We start from the raw sequence: 17560 nt of genomic DNA on the forward strand, positions 1-17560 counted from the left end.
TGCAGAGTCAGATACAGAACAATATGACAGGGTGGCACCATGACAGTGGAAGAGGGGGGGTGTTGTATGATGCTCGCACTCCTGGAAAAGTGAGCATGGCCTCAAAGGGAATGCTGTATGATTTGGAAAGGGTGATGCCTTGGATAGGCAGGGGGTGACAAGAGAGAGAGAGTGATAGGGAGATAGTGACGCAGGGGAGAAGCAGAGGGTGACATGAGAAGATAGTGGGAGATGGAGAGTCAGTGGGTGACAGGGAGAGGCAGTGGGTGACACCACGGCATGGGTGACAGGGGGAGGAAGTAGGTTGCTGTAATTATGACTGCATAGGGTTTCTTTTACTGGCAGGGAGGAGCAGGATTCAGCTATGGCAGCTTCCTCTTACTTTCTCTAACCTTTTGTTTTTTTGCAAAAAAACGATACCGTGTGCTCTTTACTTTCCTAAATGCAAAGGACACAACAGATCAAGAACTTTTTGTTTTCAGAGAGTGAAACTCAGCACTACATATAGAACTATGAGATATGTTATCAACTTCTAAATTGTGTCATATTGAGCTGCTTACTGATCCAATCTGCACTACTATCCCTGCAGCAGCCAGCAGCACTTCATTGCAGGCTTGAAGAGATACACCCCCTGGATCCCCCACTGGGTGGTCCTACCTTGCACCGGAGGCTCCTCCATCTTCAAGTTATAACCGGTCTGCATGTGTACCCCTCGATCCCAGGTCAAGATATCTCACCTTTCTCTCCTAATTCCAAGGACACATGGTCTGAGTAGCTGGCTAGCTCCAGCGGCGGCCATCTTTGTAAAGGGTGCAATGTTTCATGGTATTTGTAGTTTATCTTTTACTGCTAAGAGTCTGAGTAATAATAAATAAATTACAAATCCCACGCCACTCCTCTTCCTTCTCTGGCCTGTCGGGTTCCAACTGCTGTTATGACGGGTCCTAAAGGCTGCGTATGATTCCCGGGGGAAGGGGATGGTTGATGCACTGCACCCTCTATAGAGTGGCGCCCCTGTTCGGCCATGCTGGTGGAACGGCCCTCAAGATGGCCCTGCCTTGTATGCTACGGGCAGCTCTACAGTAGCGCTACTACCTGAAGGGTGCTGTTCTAGACCACATGCAGGTGCCGTGGGGCAGCAACGGTGCCACCCACCACAGGACCTTGCACCCTGTGCAACGCCACAACATGCCCACCCCTATTTAAAAAAAGGAAGACAGCTTTAACCTCACATTAAAGTTGTTTATTATATATTATTTAATTAAATTGGAATATGTAAGAATAAATGTGACCATACCATTGCAACATCCTGGCAGGTATTAGAAGCTAGACTAGTTATACATTGTATATATTGTATTTTAGATTTGTATAGATTTACATCCATTTTATGTTTTCCAGTGTCTCGTGTCCTGATAGATAACGGCAGTTCCTTCCCAAGGGAATATATGATGTTTATAGGGAACCAGCAGGAATTAGATTCTGTGCCCTGTATAATTAGTTACTGCACCAGGTGAGGGAGGGAAGGGGATGGAACGATCGTCATCGGAGAGTAAGTGTCATTACAAAGAAATGCCCAGAGTATCAGACATGATAACGCTATAAAATATTAATAAGGTGTAGAGCAACAGAGACGACGATTCCAGCATGTTGCGGAGTTCACATCATAGGTAATGCGATCTTATGTATGAAACCAAGTCACAGTGAAACCTGCAATACCGGAAAGAGAACTTAATTAAATGCTTTCTCATTAGTGGGTGACATAAGAGTAGATCTTATGTCGTTAAGCGGAAAACCTTAGACATTCATGTAGTCTACAGACGTCTCAGCCTAAAAACATCAGAGCTTCCATCATCCTGGGTAATATAAGTGCAGATGAAAAATCAAATTCCCCGGGATTATCAAATGGCTGTGGTAAAGTTTTCTGTTTACCATATACTATGGTGGATAATTAGTTTATTTATTAAGTTATTTATATAGTGCATACATATTCTGCAGCGCTGTACTGAAAGTATTAGTCATTCATGTCAGTCCTTGCCCCGGTGGAGCTTGCAATCTATATTCCCTGTCACATGGTACACACATATTGGCGTCACTAGGGTTGGTGTAACCGGTGTACTAAATGGAGCCCGTGCTTGCCGAAAAGGGGGTGTAGCTCCTCCTCACGACATAACCCTGTGACTTTATCATGTAGTGCCCGCTCCCAGCTTGGTGTCACCTGGTGCAGTCTGTACCCCCACTGTCAACACACATAATGTATATACATTAGGGGCAGGGCCGTTTCTTGGGGCAGGCGAGCAGTGCAACCGCACTGGGCGCCCGCCGAGGCACTAACTGTTGCTCCCTGCTTCCCCCTCCTATTTCTCCCCGAGTAACCCGCACCGGGGGCGGAGTTTCACGGAATGATGCGGTTGCGTCGTTACGTCACGACGCAACCCCGTCACTCTGCGAAACTCCCCCCCCAGCGGAGTACAGAGGGGGATCCGAGTTAGGAAGAGGGAAAGGCCGGCGCGAGGAGCGACTGGTGAGGCGGGCCGAAGAGCGGTAATCGCCTCTGTAAGTAGTCTCTCTCTCTCTCTCTCTCAATGTGTAAAATGGGGACACCTGCTGTAATGTGTGAAATGGGGACTCTTGCCTGTCGTAGTGTGGGGATTTAATGTATCAAGGGCATTGCGGTGTGTGGCATAATATGGTGCAGGGGGCATTACTGTGTGGGGCTTAATATGGTAGAATTTTCTTTCCTGTGGTGGTCATGATCTGTTGGAGCAGGGTCAAAAACTGGATTGTGAGGTAGTCTTTTCAGACGAGGCCATGGCCATTTAGATGAGGCCACACCCATTTAGATGAGGCCACGCCCCCTTGCCGTGCGCGCGCAAGTTTTTTTTTTTTTTAATCTAGGTGTGGGGGGGGGGCACATTTTTTTATGTCATGGGGGGGCGCATTTTTAAATCTCGCACTGGGAGCCAAATTGGCTAGAAACAGCCCTGATTAGGGGTCATTTTTGGTCAGAGGCCAATAATCTTCCGGTATGTTTTTTGGCGTGTGGAAGCAATCTGGAACACCTGCAGGAAACCTTAGCAAATACAGAGAGAACATACAAACTAGACACAAACCGTGCCTCGGTCAGGAATTAAACTGATGACCTCAGGGCTGTGAGGCAGTAGTGCTAGCCACTACACCAACTGGGCTGTCCTGAGTTGTTTATTATTTTCACAACAGGTAAGACTGGCCGCAGTGAGCAGCAGGGAGAGACAGACCTGTTCCAGAACCTGGGCGTCTATTGGCCAATTTTATAATAGTTTGATAGAGCGCTGTTTTGTGACAACCAATCGGAATGATATAAGAATACTATACATGTAGACTGTAAGTAAGCGATTAGGTTCCTCTTAACTCTTCGTCTGCCTTTTATTGCCCAGTCTCATTTTATTGCTGTTTTTTCGCAATAGTACAGCGCAATAGAATATGCTGGTACTATATAAATAACTGTGGATAAAAGATAAATATAAAAAAATTATACTCACCTCTCCGGTGGTCTCTGCGGCTCCCGGTGATATCCCCATCATCTTCCTACTGGGCAGAGGGCTGTTGGGAGTCCTGGGGGCTGCTGGGAGGTACAAGGTCTGCTGGGAGATGTAGTTCTCCTAGCCACTGCCTTCGGGGGATTACACTGCATGGGAACAGGTCACACACATGCTGGGGTCACACACCAACACACACATACACATACGTAAACACACACACACACTCACTTACATACACTATACACACTTACAAACACTTTCACACGGGATCAGTATGACATACCTTCAAACAAAATCCGGACGGTCAAAATGCCGCTATTTAAAATGTCAACGGGTCAAAAAGTCGACACAAGTTTTTGTTTTTTGGTGTGTATGTCAACATAGGTTGACATGGACACTATATAAGTGTACCGCGTCCCGTTGCATGGCGAGCGCGCTTCGGGCACACTATTATATACCCCCTCCAGGTCCACTGGGATGGCAAAGTATGAACAAGTCAGTTTCATGAAAAAAAATCTTGAAAAACTCATGTCCACTTTTTGACCTGTCGACATTTTAAATGTCGGTATTTTGACCTTGTTGGGATTTTGACCTTGTCGGGATTTTGATTGTAGGTAAATTTCACACAGTACATACTCACCGCTGCTGCAGAAAATACTGCTTCGGAAGGTGAGTAATTACAGACAAATGAAACTAATTGGAAACTTCCAGTTGCTTAATTAGTCCTCAGGAGGGGTGCCGCTGGGTTCCCAGAGCCAGTGGTGCCGAGAGAGGGGGGGGGGGAGGGTATAAATTACCCAGGCCCAGGTCTGATGGAGGGGCCCAGTGAGGGTCCAGTAGGGGCCCAGGCCACCTCCCCCTTACCTAGCAGCAGCAGATGCAGCTCTTTTCCTCAGCCCAGCACACGCTGCTGTGTACTCAGGGCCGGTTCCGGGGCTTCTGGCGCCCCGGGCGGCATTAGGGGGCGTGGCTTCATACAGGGGGCGTGGTCAGTTACGACCCCTGTACTGTTGTAGGATGTGCGGTGCGCGATGACATCATCGCGCACCGCACAGCAAAGGTCCTCTCCACGAAGGTAAACTAGACGCTAAGCGTCTAGTTCCCTTCGTGGAGAGGACCTTTGCTGTGCGGTGCGCGATGACGTCAACGCGCACCGCACATCATTACAGTGAAGGTCCACTCCAGGAAGGGAAATTAGACGCGTAGCGTCTAGTTTCCCTTCACAGCGGGCCGCGGCAGCGGGCCGCGGCAGCAGCGGATCTTGCCATGGTGCGGCGCCCTCTGGATGGCGCCATCGCCCACCGGAAGGCGACGCCCTGGGCAAAATCCTGCTTGCCCGTGGCAAGATCCGCTACTGTGTGTACTGGGCTGCAGTGTAGCCATGGAGATGTTTAAAATACTATTTTTTTTTTCAGTCGTTTTTTCAAAGGGTACATGACCACGCCTCCTGTGATTAGGCCACACCCCTTAAAAAGTACCTGGGCCCATCCTGGCTCTCAACTGCCCTGCCCAGAGCAAGTCCTGCTAATTTTCCTTAAAAATAATGATTTTAGGAAAAAATCAGACATGCTTTGGAGGTGCGAGAAAAAAGACGAGGCGATTCCCATTTTCAGTCCTGCAATTGAATAGGTAAACTTCGTGGCTGTGGGAAAAGCCCCGCGCCGCAGAGTTTTTCGAATTTCCTGCCAGCAATTAAATTTTCCTGGTTGTGTCCATTTTAGTGGCAGAACTAGCGAGCGGTGGGCATAGGTGCGACAAAATGCATTGCCCCCCATCCCATCCAAGTCCACCCCTTCACCCCTGGAGAGGATCTGGTGAGGGGGACCTGCTCAGGGCCAGAGAAATGGATACCTAGCAACAGTGCCGTAACTAGACATTTTAGCGATGTGTGTAAGAAACGGCATCGGAGCCCCCCTTTATGTAAAACATGGTCAGTGCGCACCATAGGCGCGCACAAAAATATATAGGGGCGTGGCTTCGTGGGGAAGGGGTGTGGCCACAAAATAATACCAATTCATATAACGGTGCACATTAGTCTCCATTAATCAAATTACGCCGCACAGTAGCACCAATACACAAGGTAGAGACCCTTTTATACCTTACGGCGGACAGATTCCCCTTTTTACACATTACGGCAGACAGCGTCCCCTTTTTATACATTACGGCAGACAGCATCCCCTTTTTACACATTACGGCAGACAGTCCCCCTTTTTACACATTATGGCAGACAGCGTCCCTTTTTACACATTACGACAGACAGCATACCCCTTTTTACACATTAAGGCAGACAGCGTCCCCTTTTTTACACATTATGGCAGACAGCATACCCCTTTTTACACATTAAGGCAGACAGCGTCCCCTTTTTACACATTATGGCAGACAGCGTCCCCTTTTTACGCATTACGGCAGACAGCATCCCCTTTTTACACATTACGGCAGACAGTGCCCCCCTTTTTACACGTTACGGCAGACAGCGTCCCCTTTTTACACATTACGGCAGACAGCGTCCCCTTTTTACACATATTGGCAGACAGCGTCCCCTTTTTACACATAATGGCAGACAGCGTCCCCTTTTTACACAATATGGCAGACAGCGTCCCCCTTTTTACACATTAAGGCAGGCAAGAAAGAAAGAAAGAAAGAAAGAAAGAAAGAAAGAAAGAAAGAAAGAAAGAAAGAATAGATTATACTTACTGTCTCCACTGGCAATCAGGCTCCTCGATGCAGCTTCTTCTGGCAGAGATCCTGGGTGGGGTAGAAGGAGGAGGAGGAAGGAGGGAGCCGCAGCAGCGCAATGTAATTGGTGGAGGCGCTGCTGCAGCTGTCCCTCTTCTTCACCATAGGCTGTCCTCCGCCGCTGTGAATGCTGGGATGTGCTTCCCAGCATTCACAGCGGCAGAGGACAGCCTATGGTGAAGGAGAGGGACAGCAGCAGCGCCTCCGCCAATTGCACAGCGCTGCTGAGGCTCCCTCCTCCTTCTCCCCCGTGGCCGCTGCCATCCTCTCCTCGGCGGGCGGCTGTGTGATGCGCAGTTTGACTCATTACATGCCGCGCTGCTTTGGGCCCCTTGACAGTGGCGGGCCCCAGTGCAAGGCACTGCTTACACTGGTGGTAGTTCCGCCACTGGTCCATTTCAACTCCTGTTATATCCCCCTCCCCAGCCTCCACAATGCAAATCAGAATCAACACTCAGTTAAAACACTGATCGGCTATATACTGATTTACTCCAGTATTTGTTTCTGAGATATCCGGTCATTCAGTGCTCAGGATAAATGACCAGATCAGACGATTGATTTTCTGGATCTCTCTATTAGAAACTATATGCTTAGGAGTGGCGTGAAAAAATTGCTGAGACTCTAGGGCACCGTGATTCAAGAAAGTTTGGGACCCATTGCGCTACAGTATATGTATCAGCAGTTGTAATGTTGACTTGATACATACTTGCCTACATTAGATTTCTCCTGTAGGAGTCTTCGGGGGACAGGGACGGACTGTGACATCATCAAGCCCCGCCCCCACATCAGAAAACGCATCGATTTGCGGGTCTGCGGGAAGGGGGCGAGGCTAAAATTACGCTATTCGCGTCATTTTAACCCCTCCCCCACCCGACGGACCCGCGAATACGGGAGATTATCTCCATCCTGCTCGCATTACTAGGGTGCGGCAGGATGCGGGAGACCTGCCTACTCTTCCGGGGGTGCGGGGGGTTACCCCAAAAAACGGGAGCCTCTCGCAGCTCACGGGAGAGTAGGCAAATATGCATTGATAGGATGTTGACACTGTGAATGTTTTTAGGGTTAGGCTTGGGGCTAGGGTTAGGCTGCAGTTAGAGTTAGGGTTAAGCTGTGGTTAAGGTTAGAATTAGTCTGTGCTTAGGGTTAGGGGTAGTCACATCGCCAAAGCAAAAGTGCTTAGCCGACATGTCGACTGTCAACAGTGAATCTGCCTTCTTCAGCAGGCTGATGCTGGATATAATCTCAGCAATCTGAAAAGTGTTTTCTATTCCATTACTGTGTATAAAATGACATAGGTGACATGTTCTAGATGTAAAACAATAATTGTTGGGGACAAAAACAAAATAAAAAAGTACAATGTAAATGTTTCTTCCCTGACCCAGAAGACGTTTCAGGTTTTTTATATATATATATATATACAGGTTGAGTATCCCATATCCAAATATTCCGAAATACGGAATATTCCGAAATACGGACTTTTTTGAGTGAGAGTGAGATAGTGAAACCTTTGATTTTTGATGGCTCAATGTACACAACCTTTGTTTAATACACAAAGTTATTAAAAATATTGTATTATATGACCTTCAGGCTGTGTGTATAAGGTGTATATGAAACATAAATGCGTTCTGTGCTTAGACTTAGGTCCCATCACCATGATATCTCATTATGGTATGCAATTATTCCAAAATACGGAAAAATCCGATATCCAAAATACCTCTGGTCCCAAGCATTTTGGATAAGGGAGACTCAACCTGTATATATATATATATATATATATATATATATATATATATTTATTTATTTCTTTTTTTGCAATAATCATTTCAGATTTTGATATTTAGACTACAGAGACAAAAAAAAAAAGCATTTGGCATTTAATTTTCTAACGAGCTGATCTTTCCCTGAGAAAGGGACATTTAAAAACTAGAACATTTAAAATGCCAGTAATTTCCTATCGCTACCATTGAACATCACACATAACAAAAGTTTTCGGGACGTGTAAGAAAGTTTAAATCTACTTTAATACCATCTGGGTTCAGATTCATTTAAGCAGCTTTGCTGACACCTTGTGGTCGTCAGATCGGACCTGTCAAATGCCGTCCAAATGCAAAACAAAACCATTGAAAAAGCTCAGAAACAAACTACAACAGGACGCCGCAAAAATGACTATAGTATGTTCTCCATAACTGACAGCCAATCACAAGCAGCCAGCGTGGGAACACCCTTGCAACTGGTCCATTTAAATGACCAAATGCTTGAGACATAATTAAAATTGCACATAGCATTTCAGACGGAGGGCCTGATTTAGAGGTGGATGCAAATCCCGGCGCCATTGCGTCTTTTTCCGCAGTGAAACTGCGAAGTTATGCTAACGCTGCAGTCCAAAAGACAGAGACGCCCACCGGTTGCATCTCCAGTTCTCCGCTTTGAGGAAAAAGTCGCACATCCATCGCACCATCAGATAGAGCAGCCTAAATAAGGTATGACCATAACACTCAAGGTCCTCAGGTAGGCACCATAATTAAAAAAAAAAAAAAATTGGGAGGGGGCAGGGTGTATCTAGGATCTAGGGGTCTGCGTGCCACTAGCAAAGTAAGGGACTGTCGCCCTCCCCACCTCCATATTTGAAAGAAGGAAGGCTCAGGTGCCAAAAAAGGGCGTGGGTCCTGTGGGGAAGGGGTGTGGCCACAGCAATTGTGCCCCTTTCACATTTTGCACACACAGTAATAGTGCCCCTTCCACATTATGCCCACACAGTAATAGTGCCCCTTCCACATTTTGCACACACACAGTAATAGTTCCCCTTCCACATTATGCCCACACAATAGTAGTAGTGCCACTTCCACAATGTCCACAGTAATAGTGCCCTTACCACATTATGCCCTCAGTAGCAGTGCCCCTTCCACATTATGCTCACAGTAGTAGTGCCCCTTCCACATTATGCCCACACAGTAGTAGTGCCCCTTGAACATTATGCTGCATTGGCTGCTGGTTACCAACTAAAACATCCCTATTGCAATGCACCATTAAAACACTTATAGCAATGCAATCAGCAGTTTTGCATACAGATAGCTATATGCATATATATATATATATTAGAGATGTGCACCGGAAATTTTTCGGGTTTTGTGTTTTGGTTTTGGATTCGGTTCCGCGGCCGTGTTTTGGATTCGGACGCGTTTTGGCAAAACCTCCCTGAAAAATTTTTGTCGGATTCGGGTGTGTTTTGGATTCGGGTGTTTTTTTACAAAAAACCCTCAAAAACAGCTTAAATCATAGAATTTGGGGGTCATTTTGATCCCATAGTATTATTAACCTCAATAACCACAATTTCCACTCATTTCCAGTCTATTCTGAACACCTCACACCTCACAATATTATTTTTAGTCCTAAAATTTGCACCACGGTCGCTGGATGACTAAGCTAAGCGACCCAAGTGGCCGGAACAAATAACTGGCCCATCTAGGAGTGGCACTGCAGTGTCAGACAGGATGGCACTTAAAAAAATTAGCCCCAAACATCACATGATGCAAAGATTAAAAAAAAATAAAAAAAAAAGAGGTGAAAGATGGAATTGTCCTTGGGCCCTCACACCCACCCTTATGTTGTATAAACAGGACATGCACACTTTGTGTCTGCCGGAAAGAGAGATACAACGTAGGCTTTAAACCTAGGATCGAGCACGGTGGCCAAAATGTAGTGCTCTGATTTCAACAGATTGACCACCCGTGAATTCTGGTTAAGCGAATGAAGGGCTCCATCCACAAGTCCCACATGCCTAGCGGAATCGCTCCGTTTTAGCTCCTCCTTCAATCTCTCCAGCTGCTTCTGCAAAAGCCTGATGAGGGGAATGACCTGACTCAGGCTGGCAGTGTCTGAACTGACTTCACGTGTGGCAAGTTCAAAGGGTTGCAGAACCTTGCACAACGTTGAAATCATTCTCCACTGCGCTTGAGTCAGGTGCATTCCCCCTCCTTTGCCTATATCGCAGGCAGATGTATAGGCTTGAATGGCCTTTAGCTGCTCCTCCATCCTCTGAAGCATATAGAGGGTTGAATTCCACCTCGTTACCACCTCTTGCTTCAGCTGATGGCGGGGCAGGTTCAGGAGTGTTTGCTGCTTCTCCAGTCTTCGGCACGCAGTGGCTGAATGCCGAAAAAGGCCCGCAATTCTTCTGGCCACCGATAGCATCTCTTGCACGCCCCTGTCGTTTTTTAAATAATTCTGCACCACCAAATTCAATGTATGTGCAAAACATGGGACGTGCTGGAATTTGCCCAATTGTAATGCAAACACAATATTAGTGGCGTTGTCCGATGTCACAAATCCCCAGGAGAGTCCAATTGGGGTAAGCCAAACTGCGATGATGTTCCTCAGTTTCCGTAAGAGGTTGTCAGCTGTGTGCCTCTTATGGAAAGCGGAGATACAAAGCGTAGCCTGCCTAGGAACGAGTTGGCGTTTGCGAGATGCTGCTACTGGTGCCGCCGCTGCTGTTCTTGCTGCGGGAGGCAATACATCTACCCAGTGGGCTGTCACAGTCATACAGTCCTGAGTCTGCCCTGCTCCACTTGTCCACATGTCCGTGGTTAAGTGGACATTGGGTACAACTGCATTTTTTAGGACACTGGTGAGTCTTTTTCTGACGTCTGTGTACATTCTCGGTATCACCTGCCTAGAGAAGTGGAACCTAGATGGTATTTGGTACCGGGGACACACTACCTCAAGAAATTCTCTAATTGCCTGTGAACTAACGGCAGATAACGGACGCACATCTAACACCAACACAGCTGCCAAGGCCTGAGATATCCGCTTTGCAACAGGATGACTGCTGTGATATTTCATCTTCCTCGCAAAGGACTGTTGGACAGTCAATTGCTTACTGGAAGTAGTTCAAGTGGTCTTCCGACTTCTCCTCTGGGATGACGATCGACTCCCAGCAGCAACAATAGCAGCGCCAGCAGCAGTAGGCGTTACACTCAAGGATCCATCAGAGGAATCCCAGTCAGGAGAGGACTCGTGAGACTTGCCAGTGACATGGCCTGCAGGACTATTGGCGTTCCTGTCAAAGGGGGAAATTGACATTGAGGGAGTTAGTGGTGTGGTTTGCAGGAGCTTGAGTATAAGAGGAAGAAGGGATTTAGTTGTCAGTGGACTGCTTCCGCTGTCACCCAAAGTTTTTGAACCTGTCAATGACTTCTGATGAATGCGCTCCAGGTGACGTTTAAGGGAGGATGTTCCTAGGTGGTTAACGTCCTTACCCCTACTTATTACAGCGTGACAAAGGCAACACACGGCTTGACACCTGTTGTCCGCATTTCTGTTAAAATAATTCCACACCGAAGAGGTGATTTTTTTTTGTAATTTGACCAGGCATGTCAATGGCCATATTCATCCCACAGACAACAGGTGTCTCCCCGGGTGCCTGACTTAAACAAACCACCTCACCATCAGATTCCTCCTTGTCAATTTCCTACTCAGCGCCAGCAACACCCATATCCTCATCCTGATGTACTTCAACAGTGACATCTTCAATTTCAATATCAGGAACTGGACTGCGGGTGCTCCTTCCAGCACTTGCAGGGGGCGTGCAAATGGTGGAAGAAGCCACCTCTTCCCGTCCAGTGTTGGGAAGGTCAGGCATCGCAACCGACACAATTGGACTCTCCTTGGGGATTTGTGATTTAGAAGAACGCACAGTTCTTTGCTGTGCTTTTGCCAGCTTAAGTCTTTTCATTTTTCTAGCGGGAGGATGAGTGCTTCCATCATCATGTGAAGCTGAACCACTAGCCATGAACATAGGCCAGGGCCTCAGCCGTTCCTTGCCACTCTGTGTCGTAAATGGCATATTGGCAAGTTTACGCTTCTCCTCAGACGCTTTTAATTTAGATTTTTGGGTCATTTTACTGAACTTTTGTTTTTTGGATTTTACATGCTCTCTACTATGACATTGTGCATCGGCCTTGGCAGATGACGTTGATGGCATTTTATCGTCTCGGCCATGACTAGTGGCAACAGCTTCAGCACGAGGTGGAAGTGGATCTTGATCTTTCCCTATTTTATCCTCCACATTTTTGTTCTCCATCTTTTAATGTGTGGAATTATATGCGAGTAATATATCAATAGCAATGGCCTACTGTACCGTACTGCTATATATACATATATATATATATATATATATATATATATATATATTGGTGGTCAGCAAAATTCTGCACTGTCCTCCTACTATATACTGCGCACAATTACAATGCAGCACAGATATGGATAGTATACTTGACGACACAGAGGTAGAGCAATGGACTACTGTACCGTAATGCTATATATATACTGGTGGTCAGCAAAATTCTGCACTGTCCTCCTACTATATACTGCGCACAACTACAATGCAGCACAGATATGGAGCGTTTTCAGGCAGAGGCAAAAAATACTTCAAAAAGTATAAAGCTGATTTGACAATCACAACGCAATGAAAACCTCCTCAGTAAAACTCACAGAATGGATCCTGAGAGATTCTGGCTGTGAATGGAAGTGGCAGAGTCTCTTCCATTCACAGCCTGTCAAATCAGCGTTATACTTTTTGAAGTATTTTTTCCTAGAAGTATTCTATATACGGGCTAATACCTGAATCAGAAATAGTCCTGATTGTAAGATCTGGATATCTTATTCAGGCAGTGCGTCAAAATCTGACTGTCAGTATTTTTAAAGGGAACCTCAATCCATAGTCCCTATAAAGGAGCTCCACAAAGGAGTCTCGAATAATTATCTTTAAGGCAGAATTTTATATCTAGGACCATTAGGATTCCTAAAAGGAACCACCAAGAAAGCTCCTATCAGGAGCGAACTTAAGAGAATCCTTTTTTATCACTATACCCAAGGTTGTGATTCTCCACACACAAATCTATTAATGGCAAATAAGCCTGTTTTATATATTTGTTACCCATGATGAAGTCGATAAGACGAAACACGTTGGGTTTGTCAGTCAGGAGTTTCCAGCATAGTTTGTGAAGATACTCCCTCTTAAGCTCGCACCTTGAAAAAGGTGAGGGAGTATCTAGAGTTAAAGACCACACAACGAACATACTGGTTATCCTTTATTGTCATCATTTTAAACACATCTTTGTGAACACTATATGAGGAATTTTATGTGAAAACTGTATTTGTTTTAACATGTGTTATTAAAACAATTTTTTACTAATTGGCCTTGGGACTCTTGTTTGGGTGACCATCTTGGTGAGGGGTGTCCGTTACAGGTTCCCAGATACAAATCTTCTCCAGTATTCAATTCTGACTTATGGAAACAACACTGGAAGAATCATTGTAGAAACAGTCTTATTTAGCGCACTTGGGAAACTGTTTTTTATTCTGTATGCTATTGAGGTCCTCCAACAGGGACCTCTCCCATTGTGCTGCTTTTAACTTGGCGCAAGATAAAGATACTGTTGTGTTTCTTTTTATATATATATATATATATATATATACTGGTGGTCAGCAAAATTCTGCACTGTCCTCCTACTATATACTGCGCACAACTACAATGCAGCACAGATATGGAGCATTTTCAGGCAGAGAACGTAGATATTTGCAGCACACTGAGCACAGATATTTGCAGCACACTGAGCACAGATATTTGCAGCACACTGAACAAAGAAACTGAGAGAACGCAGCCACGTCCTCTCGCTATCATCTCCAATGTACGAGTGAAAATGGCGGCGACGCGCAGCTCTTTATATGCAATACGAATCTCGCGAGAATACGAGCGCGGGATGATGACGTTCGGGCGCGTTCATGTTAACCGAGCAAGGCGGGAAGATCCGATGCTGGCTCGGACCCGTGTAAACCACGTGAAGTTCGGGGGGTTCGGATCTCGAGGAACCGAACCCGCTCATCTCTAATATATATATATATACACGTATACAGTACTACTTGTGTTAGAAAACCAATGTTTGAAGACTGCACATTATATATATATATATATATATATATATATATATATTATATACTAAACACCAGCATTCAACAACAACTGCTGCAGCGCTCACTGTGACAGAAAAAAGTGAGAAGCTAACCAACGCGTTTTGTCACCAGGACTTCATCCCTGATGAAGTCTATGTAACTAATCAAAACGAGTAAGGTTAAATGATGATGATGATGATAATAATAACAATAATAATAATAATAATAATAATAATAATGATGATGATGATGATTATGGTAATGATGATTTTAGTAAGTACAAATTTGGAATGTTTTAGAGAAACTGGATATTCCAATCACTATAATCTACATATGCCATACTTATGCACACATTGGGGGATATTCAAATGTTTGAAAAGTCAGTTGGGTGTCTGTTTTTTCCTATCTAATAGACAGGAGAAAACAGAGACCCAACCGACTTTTCAAACATTTGAATTCCCCCCATAATGTGCACACATAAATATTTGCAAGGTCTCCGTACAACAAGGACGTGCGATTTGGCGCAGCAACAAACAATGAGAAAACGAAGCCGGTAATAATGTGCGTTGTTAATCAGAAATGTTAACCTTGAGTAACAATAGAATAGCGCTACTGAAAAGAGACAGAAGAATAAGATTTATTAAGCCCTTTCTAGAGGAGGTTGCGAGTCAAGGTTATTGTCATGTTCTAGGCTGCTGGGTGCTGAACAGAATCATTTATATAATGAAATGATGGGGGGGGGGGGGGTTTATATTTATCATGTCCATGATTTCTCTGCACAGGGTGAATAGTGACTAGTGACTTCTATTGACTGAGATGCTTTTAGTGATGGGGACCAAATCTTTTTTTTTTTTTTTTTTTACATTAGATTGTGCTTCATTTCTTTGCCGCTCTCTACCGTAAACTATATTAATATACCAAATTTTAGGTTATTAATGTCATTGTATAGTAGGCACGCAATTCCTGTTACTCTGTCTGTATAGTTACTGCTACTCCTGTTGTTCTTGTTCTGGGCTCGCAGTGGCTGATCCAGGCGCTGTCTGTACGCCATCAGTATCAGTCAATGGGACAGGGTAAAGAAGTGGACATAATTATAATTGCCGTGTGTATTTGTATCACTTAACTAGTGGCTCCTCCACTCTCTGTTTTTACTAATAATTTAGATACAATATTAATTTTGCAAATCTTTGGCCAACTGCTGCTTGCAGGTTCCACTGCTGACCAGTAGGTGGCGCTGATGTCACCAACAGCTGCATAAGATCAATCACTGGTTAACACATCACTAAGGGGCCTATTTATCAGCATCCACATCCAGGATGTGGATGACAGGTGATAAAATCGCCCCAATTCTCACTGCGATAATTGATTACATCGCATGGATGTATCAATTATCGCGTGCAGGGACAAAGCTTGCGGTCAAGCTCTGTCCCTGCGATGCCTCTTCGCAGCATCATCGGGGTATTTTTCATAAAAAATACCCCGATGTTCTGCTGCGCATGTGCCGCCCCCGCCGACATGTCCGCTACCGCTGCCGCACGGTGGACTCCCCCTTGTCGCGACTAACCCCACGTGCCACGGACCCTCCCCCCCCCCAGAAGATCAATATACTCACCTGTCTAGGGAGCCGGCCCGCGCTGCTTCAGGAGGCTGCTGGGCGCTGGGTCCTTCTCCTGCGCTGTGACCCCCGGTGCTGTAAAGTGCGCTGCCATTTTGCAGCGTTACTTTACTGCACCGGGGTCACAGCGCAGCATATGGGGGACCCGACGCCCGGCAGCGCTCACTGGAGCAGCGGACACCGGCTCCCTGGACAGGTGATTATGTTTTATGGGTTTTTTTAACACTGTGATCAGCTTGTGTCCATCGGACACACAGAGCTGATCACTCTGCCGGGTCCCCGCTCAGCTTTCTCTGCCAGGGGCAAATGCCACATTATCGCAGTGCTGCCCTGTGATCTCGCCAGCTTGAGCTGGAGTTAATATCACAGGACACACTGCGGTATTTTTTCACTTTTTTTTTTTAGTAAATTTGCCCACATCGCATTTCCCATTTTAAGTATGGGGAATGCGATGTGGGTTACTAAAAAAAAGTGAAAAAAGGGTTTGGAGCAGTTTTTGCATGAAAACTGCTCCAAATGGCCTTTAATACATTCAGGTGAAACTAAAATAATGTGAAAAGGGTGTGAAAACAGAAAACACTCTTTTTGACATTATTTTGGTAAAAATAATGTTAATAAATAGACCCCTAAGTCTCTTACTTGTTGTTAGGAAGCTGAAATGTAACATAGGTTTTCTTCAGGTGGGAAATAGGAAAACTACGTAATTAGAATTTTAATAAACCTCCCCTAAGAGGATGAACAGGGGGTTGACATAATGATGTAATTACTGATGTGTGGCTTACGTTGCGTGAACGATAACGCCCAAACGGACAATCGGATCAACATTTGGATTTCCCCTCCAGTGTGTAGAATTGAAAAAAACTACAAAAATGGTCCTGTCACTTTTTATCGTATCTGCTATGGGTGCTCCTCGGGTAACGCCAAGAACCATGGATTACTATTTACTTACATGAAGACGTCTCAAATTTATACATCTCTATAGATTTACCAGATTTTTAACACTCATTTATATTTACACACCGTGAAAATCAGAAACTCCCGTGCGAAGAACGAATAGAGCAGCCAGTTAAGAAATAAGACATTCAAAATCGCTTTCTTGTCCATCACATGGGCTTTTTGGGGTGGTAACTGGATGCACAAACAGAACCATCTTCTGAAAATATGGGGATGAAAAAACAGTGGAAAGTTCAACTATATGCATGAAGACGTGAATATCATGGAAAGAGCATAAGGATCCAATTCTGGCTACAGCGTACTACACTATTTAAAAAAAAATTAAATAAAATATTTTTTAATTTTCAAATTTGTATCTCATAGTTCTACTGTACAGAAACATAAAAATTGTTACGTTACATTTCTAGACTTATCCCTCAGAATCCTTTGTGTTTAAATTCTGTTATAATATTTTCATGTCAAGAACTTCTAAGCTCGGAGGAGAGGTTTGGAGAAGAGTGTGAGACAAACTTCACCTCACTGAGAAATAACAGCATTGATGTAACGGTCCAATTACCATCTGTGAAAGGTTGGGATGATTACAATAAATTTAAGACGCTTACCAAGGGATTAATATTTGGCTAAACAACTGCCGTTCACCCGCAGAATGCTACTTTCATATGTAATTTTGTTGCAGCCAAAGAGACAGAACAAGTGTAACTCATCCTAATAGCTGAAAAGCGCAGAGAAAAGAAAATATAAAACAGCTTTTGGTTCTCACTACAAGGCAGGGTGCACCATATTC

Source organism: Pseudophryne corroboree, chromosome 2 (genome assembly GCF_028390025.1).
Source record: "Pseudophryne corroboree isolate aPseCor3 chromosome 2, aPseCor3.hap2, whole genome shotgun sequence".
Classification (NCBI taxonomy): Eukaryota; Metazoa; Chordata; class Amphibia; order Anura; family Myobatrachidae; genus Pseudophryne; species Pseudophryne corroboree.